Below are 16715 nucleotides of genomic sequence, written 5' to 3'. Positions count from 1 at the left end.
AGAGTCCTTGAAAATCACAGTGAGAGAGCCTGCAGTGGGAGGGAGGTCGGCACAGAGGCAATTCTCAAGTGTTTCATTGTTGTTCATATTGTCCACTGGATGACTAAGTTTTTGGATTGTTTAAGAGGACTTCAAGGTTTTCATTATAGAATCACCGCTTTAACTACCCAGATGTAAGTTTCTCAACAGACTGAAGAGTGTCAACAATGATTTAGGAGAAAGAAAAGCAGGGAACACACCGTCTTCTTCCTCACTCCAGCCCTCAATCATCACCATGGTTCTCTAACGCTGTGCTCAGAGTTGAGTGTGTTTTGGAGCCCAGGTTATCCACCCCTGGAACGTCCCAGTCCTGGAGAGCGCAAGAGTCAGGTTCAAATGTAGCAAGGACAGCTTCAGCTGTCAGGGGGTGACTTGCCAACCCTGGAGCTTCATATTTTCATCAGCAAGAGCGATGCATTTAAAAGACACTTAGTGGGTTAAATGCTGGGTTTTAGGTGCCGTTTGAAGGAGCAGAGACAGATCAGAGCAAAACAAGCTTCTCTCTTCAACCCAAATTCTGCCGTGTGAGAGAGAAAAAACAGGCTCAGGGGAACATATGAGGTGACTGAAGATTAGACACTGTTTTGCTTTCGTTTTGTTAGGTTTTCGGTTTTGACAAGTTCTGATTATGTAGTCTAGGGTGTTTCCATCCTATCATTCCCCCGGCCTCAGTCTCCCAAGTGCTGGGTCCAAGCTGACTCACCTCAGGTCTCTGTTAGCTCCTTCAGCCTCCCTGTCCATCACCAGCAACACTGTCCCTTATTGTCATGATGAAAGGGCAGTAACCACAGCTGTCATTGCTAGGTAGTTACTGGAGCTATTCTTTTCAAAATTTTAATTACTTGGTTGAGGCAGAGTCTCATATAGCCCAGGCTGGCCTCTAACTCTTTACGTGGCCACAGAAGACCTTGAACTCCTAATCCTTTTACATCTACTTCCCAAGAGCTGAGATTACAAGTAAGCTCTACCATGCCCAGGGGATTGACTTTAGTCAGCCTGACTCTTGCTCAGTGGTTATCTTCCTAACTTAGTGGGAGCCTGCTCTGAAGGCTACCCTTGCTCGTGGACAGTCTAGACAGTGTGTTGGCTAGAGTCATTTAATGAAACCAGGACCATGGCACCTCCCTGATCTTTCCAGTGACTCTTTATTTCCTTCAGAACAAAGCATCACTCTTGACCATGCCAAAAGGTCTTACACAGCCAAGCTCCCATCATCTTTCCCAGCTGAACCCCTACTTGGAAGTTTCTTGCTTTACCCTGCTCCTTCTCACACTAGAACTTTCTTTTCTTTTCTTTTCTTTTCTTTTTTAAAGATTTATTTATTTTATGTATGTGAGTACACTGTCGATGTCTTCAGACACACCAGAATGGGGCATCGGATCTCACTTCGGATGGTTGTGAGTCACCATGTGGTTGCTGGGATTTGAACTCAGGACCTCAGGAAGAGCAGTCAGTGCTCTTAACCACTGAGCCATCTCACCAGCCCACACTAGAACGTTCTAGGCACACCCTGGCCAGGTCTTTGTGCCATCTTCTCTCTTTCTCTGCTGTTTTTCTTCTATGTATCAACATGGCTTTCTCCCTCCCCATCAACATGGACATGCTCCCATGATCCCTTCTGGGGAGCATCTCCTGAGTGTTTGGTCCTGTTCATCTGTCTGTCTGTCCATCTCCGTCCACTCTGTGCCATCACTCTCAGTTCACTCATTTGTAGATGGTTTTGTCTCCTCAGTGGTCAGTGGCTCCCAGTACCCAGAGTACCACATGATACTGATGCTATGAAGCCAGGCAGGAGTTTCAGAAGTGCAAGAGGTGGAGAACCACGTTCTTAAGGTTCTCAGACAGAGCTTGGCTCTGAGAAAGTAACTTTGGTGGGATTATTATATTTTCCATGAGAATGAAGAACTTTAAAAAAAGCTTTCAGCAAAAGTTTCCTGGATACTTCTTGTCCATCCTGGATATTCTGTCCAGTCACTATCTGCAAGACGTGGGGCTGAGATCCAGAGCTGAGCATGCACTGGCCTACTGGAGACCTGTGGGCCCCTCAGGCGAGGGCACCCTGAGAAAGGTAAAGGTCTGGGGTGGGAGCCCAGGAGGCAGCCTGCAGGGCCCACTATAGGCAGCACAGATGGAGGCACAGGTTGGAAGGGCCTAAGAATTCCCTTCCTCACATCTCTATCTACTCTGGACCTGAGCAGGATATAAACCACAAAAGGATCTCATGACTGTTGTGTTCATTTGTGTACATACCGAGAAGCACAGCACACTCCATTGGACAGTTCCAAACCAATGATCACAAGAACAGTCCTGCTTAAAGTCAGTGGTCACACAAGAAAACACAAAGAATGAATGGAGGCAAAGGGCATGTAGGAGAAAGGAGGGAGGGACAGCAGGGGTGGGAAGGAGGGACAGGGGTGGGAGGAAGGGACAGGGGTGGGAGGAAGGGACAGGGGTGGGAGGAAGACATAGGGAAGGGGGGAAGGGTTAGGGGAGGGTGGAAGGGTTGGAGAGGGAGGGACATGATAGAAGGTGGAATGTTATACTAATCAGAATTCTTTATATATGTGAACAAAATTGCCAACAAAAATGTGTTAACTTATTGTTAAAAATCCCGTGTCTGGAAACAGTTTTATCCTTCAAGGTTTGCTTCTTTTTGTTTTTGTTTACATATTTTATTTTTACATTTTCTTTTTTTAAACTTCAGATTTTTTTCATACACTATTTTCTGATCATGGTTTCCTCTTCTTCAGCTCCTCCCAGATCATATTAACCTTCCTACCTACCCAAATCTACTTCTTTAAACACATTTTCACTTCTTAAGTAACCATTATTTGGTTCTTGTTTATTTCTTTTTTTACTTTTGCTTATTGTTATTGTGTGGTTTGTACTTGTTAGTTATGTGATGTACACAACATTTGTCTACTGCGACCTACAAATATTCTCTCCCCATCAATGAAGCTTGATACTTTAGCTTTGTGCATGCATTTTTATAGTCCTCAAACATAAGGTTTAATGTCATGTTTTTATTTTTTTTTTATTTATTTTTTTTTCCTTTTTCTTTTTTTCGGAGCTGGGGACCGAACCCAGGGCCTTGCGCTTCCTAGGCAAGCGCTCTACCATTGAGCTAAATCCCCAACCCCAATGTCATGTTTTTAAATAATTGGTCATGCAATCTTTAGGCTGTGCCTTAACCCTCTGGATTGTTCACTCCATTTCATTCATTATGTTGTCTCTGTTCTATTTATTTATTTTGTATCTTTTATTTATCTTTGACAGTTTCACTCATGGATACAATGTATCTTGCTCATATCAATCCTCAACTCCCTGCAGACATTCTCAATATGCACTGCCCATTTTGATTTCGTAAGCCCTGATTGCAAGGAGGGTCGCCTTCTGGAATGCTGGCTGACTCTGTTGACTTGTCCCTGTTCAGGAAATCACAGCTACCGTGAGTGTGTGAGTGTGATGGCCATGGCTTGTCTACTTACTTATTTTTCTCTACTTGCTTGTATGTCTGCCCTCTTGTACTGGGCTCGTTGATTTCTTGATAGACCCTGATGTTTTAGAATGTTCTAGACAGTATTTTATTCCTGTCCTTTTTATAGGCAAGCCTCACTCTTAGATTAATTCAAGAACTGGCTTCTATGTTTTTATTTATCATTACATTGCCAAGGCTGGTAGCTTGAGTTTCACTCCCAGAGCTACATGGAAAGAGAAAAGCAACTCTTGCAAGTTGTCACCTCACCTCCACACAAGCAAGCCTCTCTCTTTCTCTCTCTCTCTCTCTCTCTCTCTCTCTCTCTCTCTCTGTCCCTCTGTCTCTGTCTCTCTGTCTCTGTCTCTCTGTCTCTGTCTCTCTCTGTGTGTCTCTGTCTCTCTATCTCTGTCTCTGTGTTTCTGTTTCTCTGTGTGTCTCTGTGTCTCTGTCTGTCTGTCTGTCTCTCTCTCACTGTCTCTGTCTCTCTGTCTCTCTCTGTCTCTCTGTCTCTCTGTCTCTCTCTCTCTCTCACTCTCTGTCTCCCACGCATGCATGCACGCACACACGCACGCAAGCACATATACACACTGACATATAAATTGCGAACATTCATGACCATGTATATCCGTATTCATGGATTTTTTTGGTTTCCTTTTTCTCCCATTTTTAGTACTCATCCTCTTGCTCCTGGTGCCTTGTTTGTTGTTTTCTTCATCACTTCCTTGACTATTTCTTTTCTGAGTGTATTTTTAAAATGCTTTCATTCTATCCTCAAACCAGAACAGTCCCTTTCTGGTTTTATATTTACATATCTTTCTACGGAAAAGATGGCCCCGAGTGAAGAATAAAGACCCAGAGGAGGCAGGTGTGTGGCTATCTGAGGGTAGGACAGTCTGACTCAAGGCCTCAACACACTGGTGCTCTGGAATAGATGCAAGGGAGCTAGTTCATTTAATGTCAGTCATCTTAGCCTGCAAGCATGACAACTGAACCCTCTACAGTAGCCAGTACCTACCATGGCATGTGGTGTGTGCACCAAGGGAATAAACAACCCCAGTTTAAAATTAAACCTTATGCAATGTTACCTCGGCTCACTCACCTATTTTAGCATCAGTCTTGTGGAATGGCATGCAGAGCAGAACATTTGTTTTGCTCTGAGCAAAGTGTCTGTGATTCTCACTTGTTTGTAGTTCACTTTGTTTTCTTGCTTTGCTGTTCTGGGCTAGAGTCCCAGACCTTGCACATGCATGATAACCCTGTACTACAAGCTACAACCTTAGTCCTGCTGGCCACTCTTAAGTGAGCCAATTATTCCTGAACCATAAAACTGACACAGTAATTCTTTCCTTGTCCCTTAGTCCACAGATATACTATCAAGACAAAAGCCATAAAACAATCACATAACAACATATATGCTATCATTGTCAACTCTCCAGAATAGCTATATCTGCTGATTAATATCAACATGAAAAATATATTCAGGTTCACAATGTATAAAACAGCGTCTAAGTAAAACCACAGAATGTGTTTCTGATAAATGTGTTTATAATTGTTTTCAGAACTGAGTTGGGCCACTTTATTCACAATGGTACTCTGGGAATATTTTGGAGATGGTATAGAGTAGTCTCATGGTTAAAATATGATTTGCCCTGTTCTCTAGATTATCTCTATCTATCCATCATCTGTCTATCTGTCTGTCTGTATGTCTATCTATCCATCCATCCATGAGGCCAGATCTTGTTTTTTGGCCCAGGCTGGTTCTGGATCCGTGACTACATTTCATGCTGGATTACATGTGTGTCACTACATCCAGCTGAGATTACATGTGTGTGCCACCACTCCCAGTTTAGTGACCTTTTCAAAGTACACTGACTTTATTTTTTAATTGAATATTCAAAAGGATAAATAAAATCTCTGAAATTATACTGCCAGTACACACATATGCACAAACACACATATACCACAAATACAGTCCCACACATAATACATCCCCTATACATGTGCATACATATATACACCATACCCATATACATATATATATATATATATATGTAACATACACACACCCATATACATGTATACCACTCCTATACACTCACAAACATGCACGGACACATACACCACAATCCCCTACCCAACATATGTATTTACACACATATACCTCCTCTGACACTTCTTACAGGAGATGGTATTTGCTGCCTATAATTGAGGTTTTCTTCCTTTTAGCCCAGTGATGAGCATCCTGTGAATAAAAAAAGAACCAGCAACATGGCTCTCATTATCGGTTGTCAGACCACTTTCTAGGGTACAACACTCCATACAGAGATACCCTTCCAGGTCCTGCTCATGTATCCAAAGGGCCTACACAGATTCCCTTCTCCCCTGCTCTTCCTATAGTCATTTCTAAGCCAGTCTTCTGTTTAAATGGTATGAAGTCCAGTTTGTAGATACCTCAAATAGTCTATGATTTTGAAGACTATGAAATTCTTCTCAGGGGGAAATTTTACTAAATACATGGTCCTGGGAGGAAAGCAGTTACTGCCTCATTGACTTAACATCTGGCCACCAAAATCCTTGCCAGACGTCCTCTGTGCCAGCACGTGCCATGTGTTGACAGTGTTTTCTTAAGAACCAAATGGATCGTGTATTCAGTTTTCACAGTTAAGATTCAGTGAAAAACCTCATAAAGCCAGTACTGACTAATTGTCAGTTCATGAACTCAAAAGGACACTGTTACGCAACTTAATATTAAATGCTGCTCCAACCCTGGAAGCCAGAGGATGCTCGCACGCTGGACATCCTTACAGAGACTCTGCTTCTGTAGATCTTGGTTCTGATTCAGAACACCAGCTATGATCCCTGGAAACCTTTTAAAGAGTCTTTAAAGTCACATGCTTGAAGAAGGGACCCAGAGGACAGGGTTTCTTTAAGAAAAGCCTGCCTGCTGTCTGTTTTCATTTCTGCATCTTTGACAGAACCCAAGACACAGGAAATACTTCCCTCTTTGATCTCCCTGGATGGCAGAGAGAAAGCAGAGAGGGGCTGGTTTGCTTTCAGCCTCAGGGAGAGGCTGGGTGTGTGTGCCCTGAACATCCACTCTCTGTGCCACTTGGAGCTACTGTGGCAGTGAAACCTGTTCTCAGGTTCTTCTGAAACAGAGTTAGAAACCAGCTGTCATGGCACACACCTTTAATCTCAGAACAGGGGAAGCAGGGGCAGGCACATCTCTGTGAGTTCAAGGTCAGTCTAGTCTATGTTGTCTACATAGTGAGTTCCAGGACAGCTAGGGCTGCGGAGTGAGATCCTGTCTCAGAAAGAACAGCAACAAGAACAGCAATGACTTTTTCCCCCAGCATGCAAATCTTCCTGTAAATTATCTTTCAAAAGCAAACCTTGAAGTCAATAGGCATGTGTGGCCTAACCTGCCTGGGCCTAGTGACTCAGGCCAGCTGAGGTGAGTCAAGGATCAGCCATTTGCCATGATACCCCACTACCTTCTTCCTCGTGAGCTGGCATCAGCCACAAGACTGCAGAAGGAACCTTGCACAAGGGATCAAGATCTACTACAGCCGTCATGTAATCTCTCTTTATCAATGTGAATCTCATGGCTTGTTAGTACAATATGGCCTTTGTCACTTTAAGACTGATCAGATCTTCTGGAGAGAGACACGGGAAGCAATTCCTCTCCATGGCCATTGATCTCCATCACATGTTAAGTCCAAAACTTCAAAGAAACAAGGCAAAATGAAATGATATCGGTCCGTTTAATGCAGTCGTAAAATCAGAGACACTAGTAGGTAGGAAGGTATCCAGCGGCCACAGGGCATTTGGTAATGCCCAACTGCAAGACAAGGTTTTAAACCTTGAATAAAGTCTATGATAGCAATGTCATCTTTTGATAATATAGTGACTCTCATCTGAAGAAGATTCAAGGCTTTCCTAATTCCAACTGAGTTAGAAGGAGAGCCGTGAACCCAGAAGCCACATGGGCCACTGCTGTTGGGAAACCTGGGGCTCTCGGCTGACAAGAGCTTGTTTGTCCCACACACTGCTTCTGTATTCCCTCCTGTGCATCTCTCTTGTCTACCAGCCAGGTCTTCTCCTGGCCTGTTGTGGCCTTGTCAGTTTTCTGAGTTTGAGTCATTTTTCTATCACTTCCTTAAGGGGTGTGGTGACCTGGTGGGCAGCTTGCTTTTGGGCCGATCTACCCCACCCTCCCCACCCCAGACCCCATGGAGTCAATGATTTCCACTCCCCAGTGTGTGGCTTCCCCATACCCCAGGCCCATCGGACTGCACTTGTACCTGGGGCGTGACCTTCAGCTGAGAATCCCGGCAGCTTGCAACTTGTCTTTGGCAGAGGAACTGCAAGCCTGCCAGCTGCCAGATGTCTTCATTTTTAAAACACCTTCAAACGGCTTTCTGGCACCGTTCCACGAGCAAAATGCACTAAGCTGTAGCTGCTGTTCCCATGCTGTGAGCCAAGGAGAAGGGGGTGAGGGGGCAGGTGTGGGCTTGAAGAAGAGGGCTAAATGAGAACATCGGGTGTGACTACCTTTTGCGGGAAGTATCTAGGTGAAAAGTGGTCTGCGGCCTGTGATGTATTCAGTTTTCATGGAAATAGTCGCCAGAAATTAAATGCAATAATTTGAACTGTCAGAGTTTTACATTTTCAACGGATAAATAATTGTATATATTTAGCCAAAGCAATGTGAAATTTTGATGTTTGTACCCATTGTAGAGAGGATCGGTAATGCCAAGCAATACATCTATTATATCGGCAACTATGTGTGTGTGTGTGTGTGTGTGTGTGTGTGTGTGTGTGTGTGTGTGTGTGTGACAATCTTAGGAATCTGTTTTTTGAGTAACTATGAGAACACATTACTACTGCTAATGTAAGGAAACAGGTACTCTAACTGCTGCAGCTCAATCAACCCTCTACAACCCTGTCAGCGTCTTCCCCTCCTCTCTGTCCTCACCTCTGCTTACCACCTCCCCATTCCTTATAAAGGAGATACCATACAGAGAAATAGAGCTTCGTGAATTCAAATGGACGAATGATACATCTTCCTAAATACATTAACGTCTGGCTCCTAAGATAATGAATAGTTTTAAAGTTAGAGAGATCTAGTAAAGGGGAAAAAAATCAAGAAACTTCTTTTTCCCTTTCCTTTTCTTTCTTTTTTCTTTTTCTTCAGAAAAGAGAAATTCTCTTGGCTATCAAAACTCAGGGTTTGAAGTGAGAATGTAAAGGAGGGGTCGCCAGATGCTGGGAACCTTTCAATCAAGTTCTTTCCTGTTCCAACTCTTCCTCAAAAGGTGACTGAATAATGAATGCATGGTTCAAAGTCGAACTGGGAGAGCGAGATGCTTTGCATACACTTAGAGTATTTGTGTTCTCCAAACTCCACAGTGGCCGAATGGGAGAAACTGAAGAGGAGGAAGTGGTGTCAGTTACAGGAGTCAGTTGTTACTGGGGTGAGTGTAGTGATTTTAAATTTGTACCTGGTGATGCTTAATATCAGACATAGATGGTGGGGCCCCAGGAAAACTAGAATATGGCAGTCTAAGCTCAAGCCATAACAACTCAGGGAGAATTCTTTCAATGAGTCTCATGAGGGAAAGGGGTCTGTTCCATAGGAAGTACACAATGGAATTAAACACAAGGCAGCAGAGCCAGGAGAGAGGAAACCACAGGCCAGTTATTAAGTTCTGACCAAATAGTGTTATCCATCTCAGCTTCTCTCACACAGACTTGGCCGTAGGTGGAGCAAGGCTTGGTTTCAGAACACAGAAACCAGAATGGTACCCGTAAGAGTGACGGGGAACTATGTTGGAGATGTAGCTATAGAGTCCAGAAGGAAAAGAAAACCTACCTTATTTATGTTTCCCAAGAAATTCAAGATCTTACAACTGGGCACGGATGCTCTCAGTCCATGAGAAGGGACAGGTTTTCAATGTGAAACACTGGTCTTGAATGCTGGCCATAGACCATTCACTTCCTTTCCTACTTCCCTGGTGTCTCTCTCCATCCCCATTCCCTGCTGATGCCTCTCACTCTCCTAGCTCTGTGGGCTATGTCTCTCTCAGACCCTCCTTGTCCTCCACCAGCATTTTCGTTGCCTGTCCATTATCTAGGTTTGTGCTCCAATGCAAGCATCATTTTCATGATTTCTTAATCTATTCTATACCATTGAGAACAATCTCTTTATTGCCCAATTCCCCTGGTTTTTCCACTTGTCTGTTATGTTTGTCCATTTCCTTGTGTAGACTGAATATTATGTCCTCCATATTTCTTTGTTGGCTAATTTTCAGCTGTTAGTCAGGTTCTGGGATCTCCTGCCTTCTCTTCTCTCTTCAATGAATCACAGATCCTTTTATTTATTATGGCTGATGTCCGAGTAGATTCTGGTTTTGTTCTATGTGTCCTATTTTATCAACTAAGAGGAGAGGAAATGGCCACTATAATGGACAATATAAAATGTGACTTCTAAGTGAAGTTTTAAAGAAGCAAAGACTTCAACCAGGAGATGAGGTGGGAGGGCAGAAAGATAATACTCTGGGTCTCAGAGTGCTCTCGTTCATAACGTATAACTAATATTCGTAGGACTATGTATGAACATATGTGGCTGAGTCAGAAAATATACTCCTGGGAGTCTGGCCTGAGCCCCATGAACCTGGTCAAACCGATAATTCAGAAGAGGCCTGGCATCAGCGGGGACAAAGCAAAACTTCTAGAAATTAAAGTGAAGTTGACTATCGTTCTTAGAGGTTCTCCCAAGACCCCATTGGTGAGAACTCTCAATACAACCGTAGTGGAATAACTGTCATCAAGACACCTGAGCATGTCCCTATGGAGCTGGAAAGGAGAGAGCTGAAGTCTCTTGTGGTATTTTAGCTGTAGAGAGTGTGGTGTGGTGGAAGCACGTCTTCACGAGTGGTTAGTGATTCATTCCAAGCTAAACAGCGCCATTGCTTTAGAGTGCACACAACTCACTTGAACACTATTGGCTGAGGATTGGTGTGCACTGTGAGCTTGGGATATTGGCCATGCGACATTTGGCACATAGACCTCATCAGACAGTAAACAGGGAATCAGTGTTTCAACCTTGGCTATTTGAGCTGGTGTCCCTTCCTGGGTCTGTTTCTTCGTCTGCAGAACAGAGACGATGACCAAACCTTCAAATGGCCATTTGACACCACTGTTCTAACACCATCAGCAGCTTAGAGAGGAGAAAATGATGCTTAATAAGAGACCCGTGCAGCAGTAATGTCAGCCACCTGTCCACACACTGGACACTGGATATTATTAGTCTGACTTGTTTCCTATTACATTACTTTAAAAGCGGTAAGGGATGACATCTCTCTGAACTCCATTCTGTCTATAAAAGGGAGAGTTACTGGCTAAGTACCGTGTCGCAGAGAGATGGAAGCCATTGGGACTTAGAACATGTTAGCCTTTGCAACGAGAAGCGTGAAGTGGGGCTGTTGGCCTTGCACAGCCTGGAGCAGGTAAAGTGCTGCGGTATCCCCAGGCTTGTGCAGAATAGCCTGGTGCTAACTACTGAGAACCCGACTGAGTAACTTAGGACATGGACACGGTTATTACGTGAACACTCAGAAAGGAAAGAGAAACACTTGAAATAAGAAAGCCCCGTTTCATTAGGAGTCAGATTTTTAAAATAACAGGAAGAGCATGACTAAGCTTTCCTATGCATGCAGACTTATTTATTTATGTGTTTATATATGTATTTATTTATGTGTTTATGTATGTATGCATTTATTTATGTGCTCTTCCTTTCGATACAACTTTTTTTTTTTTTTTTTTTTTTTTTGAGCTGAGGACTGAACCCAGGGCCTTGCGCTTGCTAGGCTTTCGATACAACTTTAGTGGGATAACTGCCATTCCTTCCTCTTTTCTTCTCCATCTCCTTATTCCCCACCCCTCTTTCTCTTGAGGCAGAGACCTTGATCCTCCTGCCTCTACCCATTTCACGAATGCTGGGATGATAAGCGTGTGCTGCAATACCTAGTTTGTGCCTAGGGTTCTGTGCATGTTAGGCAAACACGCTAGGCAAACACTCTACCAACTGGGCCAAATTCATAGCATACAGAATGAGCCAGACTGGACAGAGGACACCAGGAGAAGAAGGTCCTCTGAATCAACTGAGCAAGGCTCCTATGGGCCCACAGAGACTGAAGCAGCAAACACAGGGCCTACATAGGTCTGCACCAGGTCTGTATCACAGCTTTCAAGCTTAGTGCTTTTATGGGACCCTTCAGTTTGTAAATGATTGGGACTCCAATTATTGTTCCTGATCTTGGGGTTCTTTTCTTTCTGCTGGGTTGCTTTGTCCAGCCTTGATGTGATAGGTTTTGTTTTATCTTATTATATTTTATTTTTCATGTTTGGTTATTACCTCTCAGAATCCTCTTCTAGTAAGAAACAGGAAGGGGGTGGATCCTGAGGGGAGGTGGGGAAGAATTGGGAGGAGTAGAGGGAACAGATATATCAGGATATATTGTGTGAGAAAATAATCTATTTTCAATGAAAGGGGGAAAAAGAAATAAGTCATGCATTAAGTTAGCCAGTCACTGAACCACCAACCAGGGAGTGTGCATGGGTCTGACTTAGGCCTTCTCCACAAATAGAACAGTTGTGTGTCCTGGTCTTCCTGTGGGAGTCCTAACAGCTGGAGTAGGGACTGCCTCTGACTCTGTTGCCTGCCTTTGGGATCTTTTGCCCTAACTGGGCTGCCTTGTCTAGCCCCAATAATGGAAGACAGACCTCGTCTTACTGCAATTTTATATGCCAAGGCTGGTTGATATCCACTGGAAGCTTCCCCTTTGCTGAACAAAAAGAAGAGGAGCAGATGGGCAGGAGAAGGGTAGGTAGAGGGGGAGGGAGGAGGGAGGGAAACTGTCAGTCACACTGTGTGCAAGATTCTATGTCTTACTTTTTCGGAGGCATAGGCCGGCCGACTTGTAAAGTCATGTGACCTTGAGACCCGCCCTCTAGTTTTCTGTCAACTGTCATTCTTCTCATCATGCCTACTGTTAGGCTACTTTTAAACTTTCTAATTAGAAACAAAGTCGTTAGGAAGATCCAAATACTATGGCAATTTCCTTTTCTAGGGAATTTTCTTAGGTTGTAGTCCTCATAGTGAGTGACTCAGTGGTAGCACAAGCCTTTAATCCCAGCACTCAGGAGGCAGATGCTGGTGGACTTCTGAGTTCAACACTAACCTGGTTAACAGAGTGAGTTCCAGGTCATCCAGTGTTACACAGAGAAACCCTGTTTTATAAAACAAACAAACAAACAAACAAACAAACAAACAAACATCCTGGTAGCAAGATTGCTGGGCTATGGTGTGGCAGCTCATTGACCTTACAAGTAGCTGTACTCTCTCACTTTCCCTTCTAGCAGGCAGGCATTCTTCTTCTTTGTTTGTTTGTTTGTTTGTTTGTTTGCTTTCCATCTTTATTAACTTGAGTATTTCTATTTTACATTTCGATTGTTATTCCCTTTCCCGGTTTCTGGGCCAACATCCCCCTAACCCCTCCCCCCTCCCCTTCTTTATGGGTGTTCCCTTCCCCATCCTCCCCCCATTACCGCCCTCCCCCCAACAATCACGTTCACTGGGGGTTCAGTCGTAGCAGGACCCAGGGCTTCCCCTTCCACTGGTGATCTTACTAGGATATTCATTGCTACCTATGAGGTCAGAGTCCAGGGTCAGTCCATGTATAGTCTTTAGGTAGTGGCTTAGTCCCTGGAAGCTCTGGTTGGTTGGCATTGTTGTTCATATGGGGTCTTGAGCCCCTTCAAGCTCTTTCAGTCCTTTCTCTGATTCCTTCAACGGGGGTCCCGTTCTCAGTTCAGTGGTTTGCTGCTGGCATTCGCCTCTGTATTTGCTGTATTCTGGCTGTGTCTCTCAGGAGAGATCTACATCCAGTTCCTGTCGGCCTGCACTTCTTTGCTTCATCCATCTTATCTAATTGGGTGGCTGTATATGTATGGGTCACATGTGGGGCAGGCTCTGAATGGGTGTTCCTTCAGTCTCTGTTCTAAACTTTGGCAGGCAGGCATTCTTGAGCATCCAGTATTACAATGCAAACAGATTCTTTCAGACAGGAGGCTGGAACTGCAGGAACATGCCTTTTATTTCTAGTTGGGGATGGATGGCCATTGCATAGCCTGCAAACCCATGGATAAGTGCTTCCTTTTGGAGTGATCATTGTTACTTCCAATCAGACCCTGACATCAGCATGCCCCACTTGACCTAATTCCCAACTGAGCTATGATAACAAATATATAACCTTTCTCCCTAGGTCTTGACACATAACTCTTAATCCTTTGGGTATTAGGGATGCTAGGATTGTCCTTTTTTTGAGTTTCCTTGTGATAGAAATGTGTTTGGTTTAAGGGAGGTGATTTTTGGTAGACTTCTGGTTAGCTTCAAGTTGGGGCTATTAGAAAAATCAAGCCATGCTTAGAAGCTTAACATGTCTAGACTCACCCCTCCCTCATCCTCTGGGAAGGAAAGATGGTATGAAATTAGTTATTGATCAAATACTCTGACATAATAAAGCTCCCATAAAAATTCCTAAAAGTAGTTGGAAAGCCCCTGTGACTGTGAACATATCAACATACTGGCCAAGTTCCGCCCGAAATAACACAGGAACATGTGTGCTCAGGACCCTACCACATCATCCCACACATTGTATCTTCTCAAGTGTCATTAATAACAACCTCATAAGTATAGGGAAATGACACGCTGGGTTCTGAGGTACTATATTCTCACACGTAGGGAGGGAGAGACAGAACTACCCAATTATAGCTAAGTCAGAAGACTGTGATTGACGTCTGAGCTTGGGGAAATACTGTAGAACTGAGCTGTTCTAATACACTTCTCCAGGTGATGGTAAGTCATTAGGCACAGCTCTTTCCCAAGCTCACCATCCCAGCGATTCTTCTTCTGTCCCCAATCCTACTGACTGGATCCATCCTGGGGTATGAAACGCACAGAGCTATCCTGCCCTACCTAAAATTAACTTCCTATAAAGTATTTAGAGTTTGAATTATCAAAGCATGTTTACATAGAACCCAGTGGTGAAGATCATTTCATCACACAACACATCACCATGTGACAGGACTGTGTGAGATGTTTGGGCAAACAGGCCCAGGCATTAGTGTCTGTGTAGTTAATCATGATATGCTTGAACACTTGTGGAAAGTATATTAAGACCCTTGGAAGATCATTTCTAGGGAGTTTCAGAAACCTTTGCTCAGATTTGCTCTTTCAAATGTTGACTGTGCCTCACTTGTCAAGCGTATGCATTTGTTATATACGACATCATAGATTGCACATACTTATTTATGTGTGTGCAGCATGGATATACACATAAACAAAGAGGGACTGCCTGATGAAAACACACGATCTCTTTATGTTTTCACTGTTACTTACTATGCTTTTGCTTGACTTGCTCACATGTACACATTTGCTTTAATAATTAAAAGTAAGCATGGCCTGTAAACTAGTATGAGATATAAGGTAAGGTATCGATAATGTGTTACCCATCTACAGTTTTCAGAGAATAGCTTAACTGGTTGGATTGGTGTTGTTCAAAAATTTTAAATTGCATTTATTTATGTGTGTGTGTGTGTGTGTGTGTGTGTGTGTGTGTGTGTGTGTGCATGTGTGTGTGTGAGCATGGTACAGATGTGAAGGCTAGGAGCCAACTTGCAGGAGTTAGTTCTCTCCTTCCACCATGTGGGTATCAGGTCTTGAACTTAGGTCACCAGGCTTGGAGGCAAGCACCTCTGCTCACTGAGCCATCTCACTAGCCTGAGTTTGTGTCTCTCTAAAGACAAGTAGAAGCTTTCACACTGGGATGCTTTGAGCTAAATATGGTCTGATTCAAAAAGCTCTGACTGCTTTCAGCGGTGCAGGCCAGGTCTTCCAAGAGAGCCGGAAGGTGAAGGTACTCCATCCCCAATCCCACCAGAGCCCTTCACCCTTTGTCATGTTAGCAACAACTCCAAAGAGCTCAAGGCTAAACGGAACACCATCACTGTAGACTGCACTGAAGTATGTGAAAATGTAGCAGTGTGCTCACTTCTACAGGTATTCTGCAAGACAGTATCTGAACATGCCTATTCACTACACGTTAAGATGTATAAAATAGATAAATACTTATTATGACAATACACTGGTGTTTTATTTCATGGTATTACTTTAGAATATACATTCACTCTGAATAAATAGATTTACAAAATTTAGCCACACCCAGTCAGTTTCCTTACAGCAACGCTTCTCTAACGTGCAAGGACAGGGATGAGTATCCGGTTGCCTAGGACTCGGTGATGGATGCTTTCATATTCCAAGTTGTCAAGGTGACTGCAAGTGGTGCTTAAATTCCCTGAGGCAAGAAAGGAACAGTGGACGTTCATACGAACACAACGGGACAGAAGGCCATAAACCACAGGGGACACTGATCTCACTGTCCTGTCCCTGTAGACAAGTTTGTAGGACATTCCTTGATTAATGACTGGTGTGGGATGGCTCATCCCATTCAGGGAAGTGTCACCCATACACAGGAGATCTAGGTGCTGTAAGAAAGCAGGCTTAACAAGCCACAAAGAGCAATCCAGTACGCAATACTCCTCCATGGCCTCCACATCATCTCCCGCTGTAGGGTCCCCCAGTGACTGTAGCATAACATAGAAGTGTCATAATTCACCCTAATCATGTGAGTGATAATTCCTTTCCTCCACAAGGCAATCATGGTCTTTATCACAGCACTGGAGGCAAAATAAGCCACATACTAAGGGATGGGAATGACCTTGAAGACGCTGCTTTCTGATTCTGACATTAGAGGAAAGAACCACAAGTGGAGGATGCATGGAGCCTTGGGGGCTGAGATGATGAAGGGAGAAGATTCCCCAAAAGCGTCCAGAGGGGAAAAATGGCCCAGCAGACCTTTCCAGCTATCTCTGATTCTGATCTCTAAGGTAATACATTTAGGATGGTTTCTTGGTTTTGTTTTGCTAATTTTGATACACTATGCTACCCAGGCTTGTCTCAAATCTCTGTTTTTCAGCGATCTTGTCTCAGCTTCTTCTGGAGTAGGAGCACAGGTATATACCACTGTGGCTTGGTTTTGTTTTTCTGTGATACTAAATTGTGGGAGTTTATTTT

At 43.7% G+C, this 16715-nt stretch overlaps 1 protein-coding gene and 1 long non-coding RNA gene across 10 annotated transcripts in view; one reads left to right on the top strand and one right to left on the bottom strand.

Annotated features, from left to right (window-relative positions):
• The window catches only part of LOC103691527 (uncharacterized), a 618188-nt gene that overhangs the window by 253747 nt on the left and 347726 nt on the right, over positions 1-16715 (bottom strand). The window lies entirely within an intron of this gene.
• Positions 1-16715, top strand: part of LOC120100802 (uncharacterized) — a 70243-nt gene that overhangs the window by 50209 nt on the left and 3319 nt on the right. For 3 of the 5 annotated variants that reach the window (XR_015671566.1, XR_015671565.1, XR_015671562.1), the window contains one exon: positions 16295-16528. This is a non-coding gene — a long non-coding RNA (uncharacterized LOC120100802). The remainder of the gene's footprint in view (positions 1-16294; positions 16529-16715) is intronic. The other 2 variants (XR_015671569.1, XR_015671568.1) reach the window with 1 other exon arrangement.

Source organism: Rattus norvegicus, chromosome 2 (genome assembly GCF_021556685.1).
Source record: "Rattus norvegicus strain SHRSP/BbbUtx chromosome 2, alternate assembly SHRSP_T2T, whole genome shotgun sequence".
NCBI classification, from domain to species: Eukaryota; Metazoa; Chordata; class Mammalia; order Rodentia; family Muridae; genus Rattus; species Rattus norvegicus.
The sequence above is the reverse complement of the archived record's forward strand: the minus strand, read 5'-3'. Positions and strand labels throughout refer to the sequence as shown.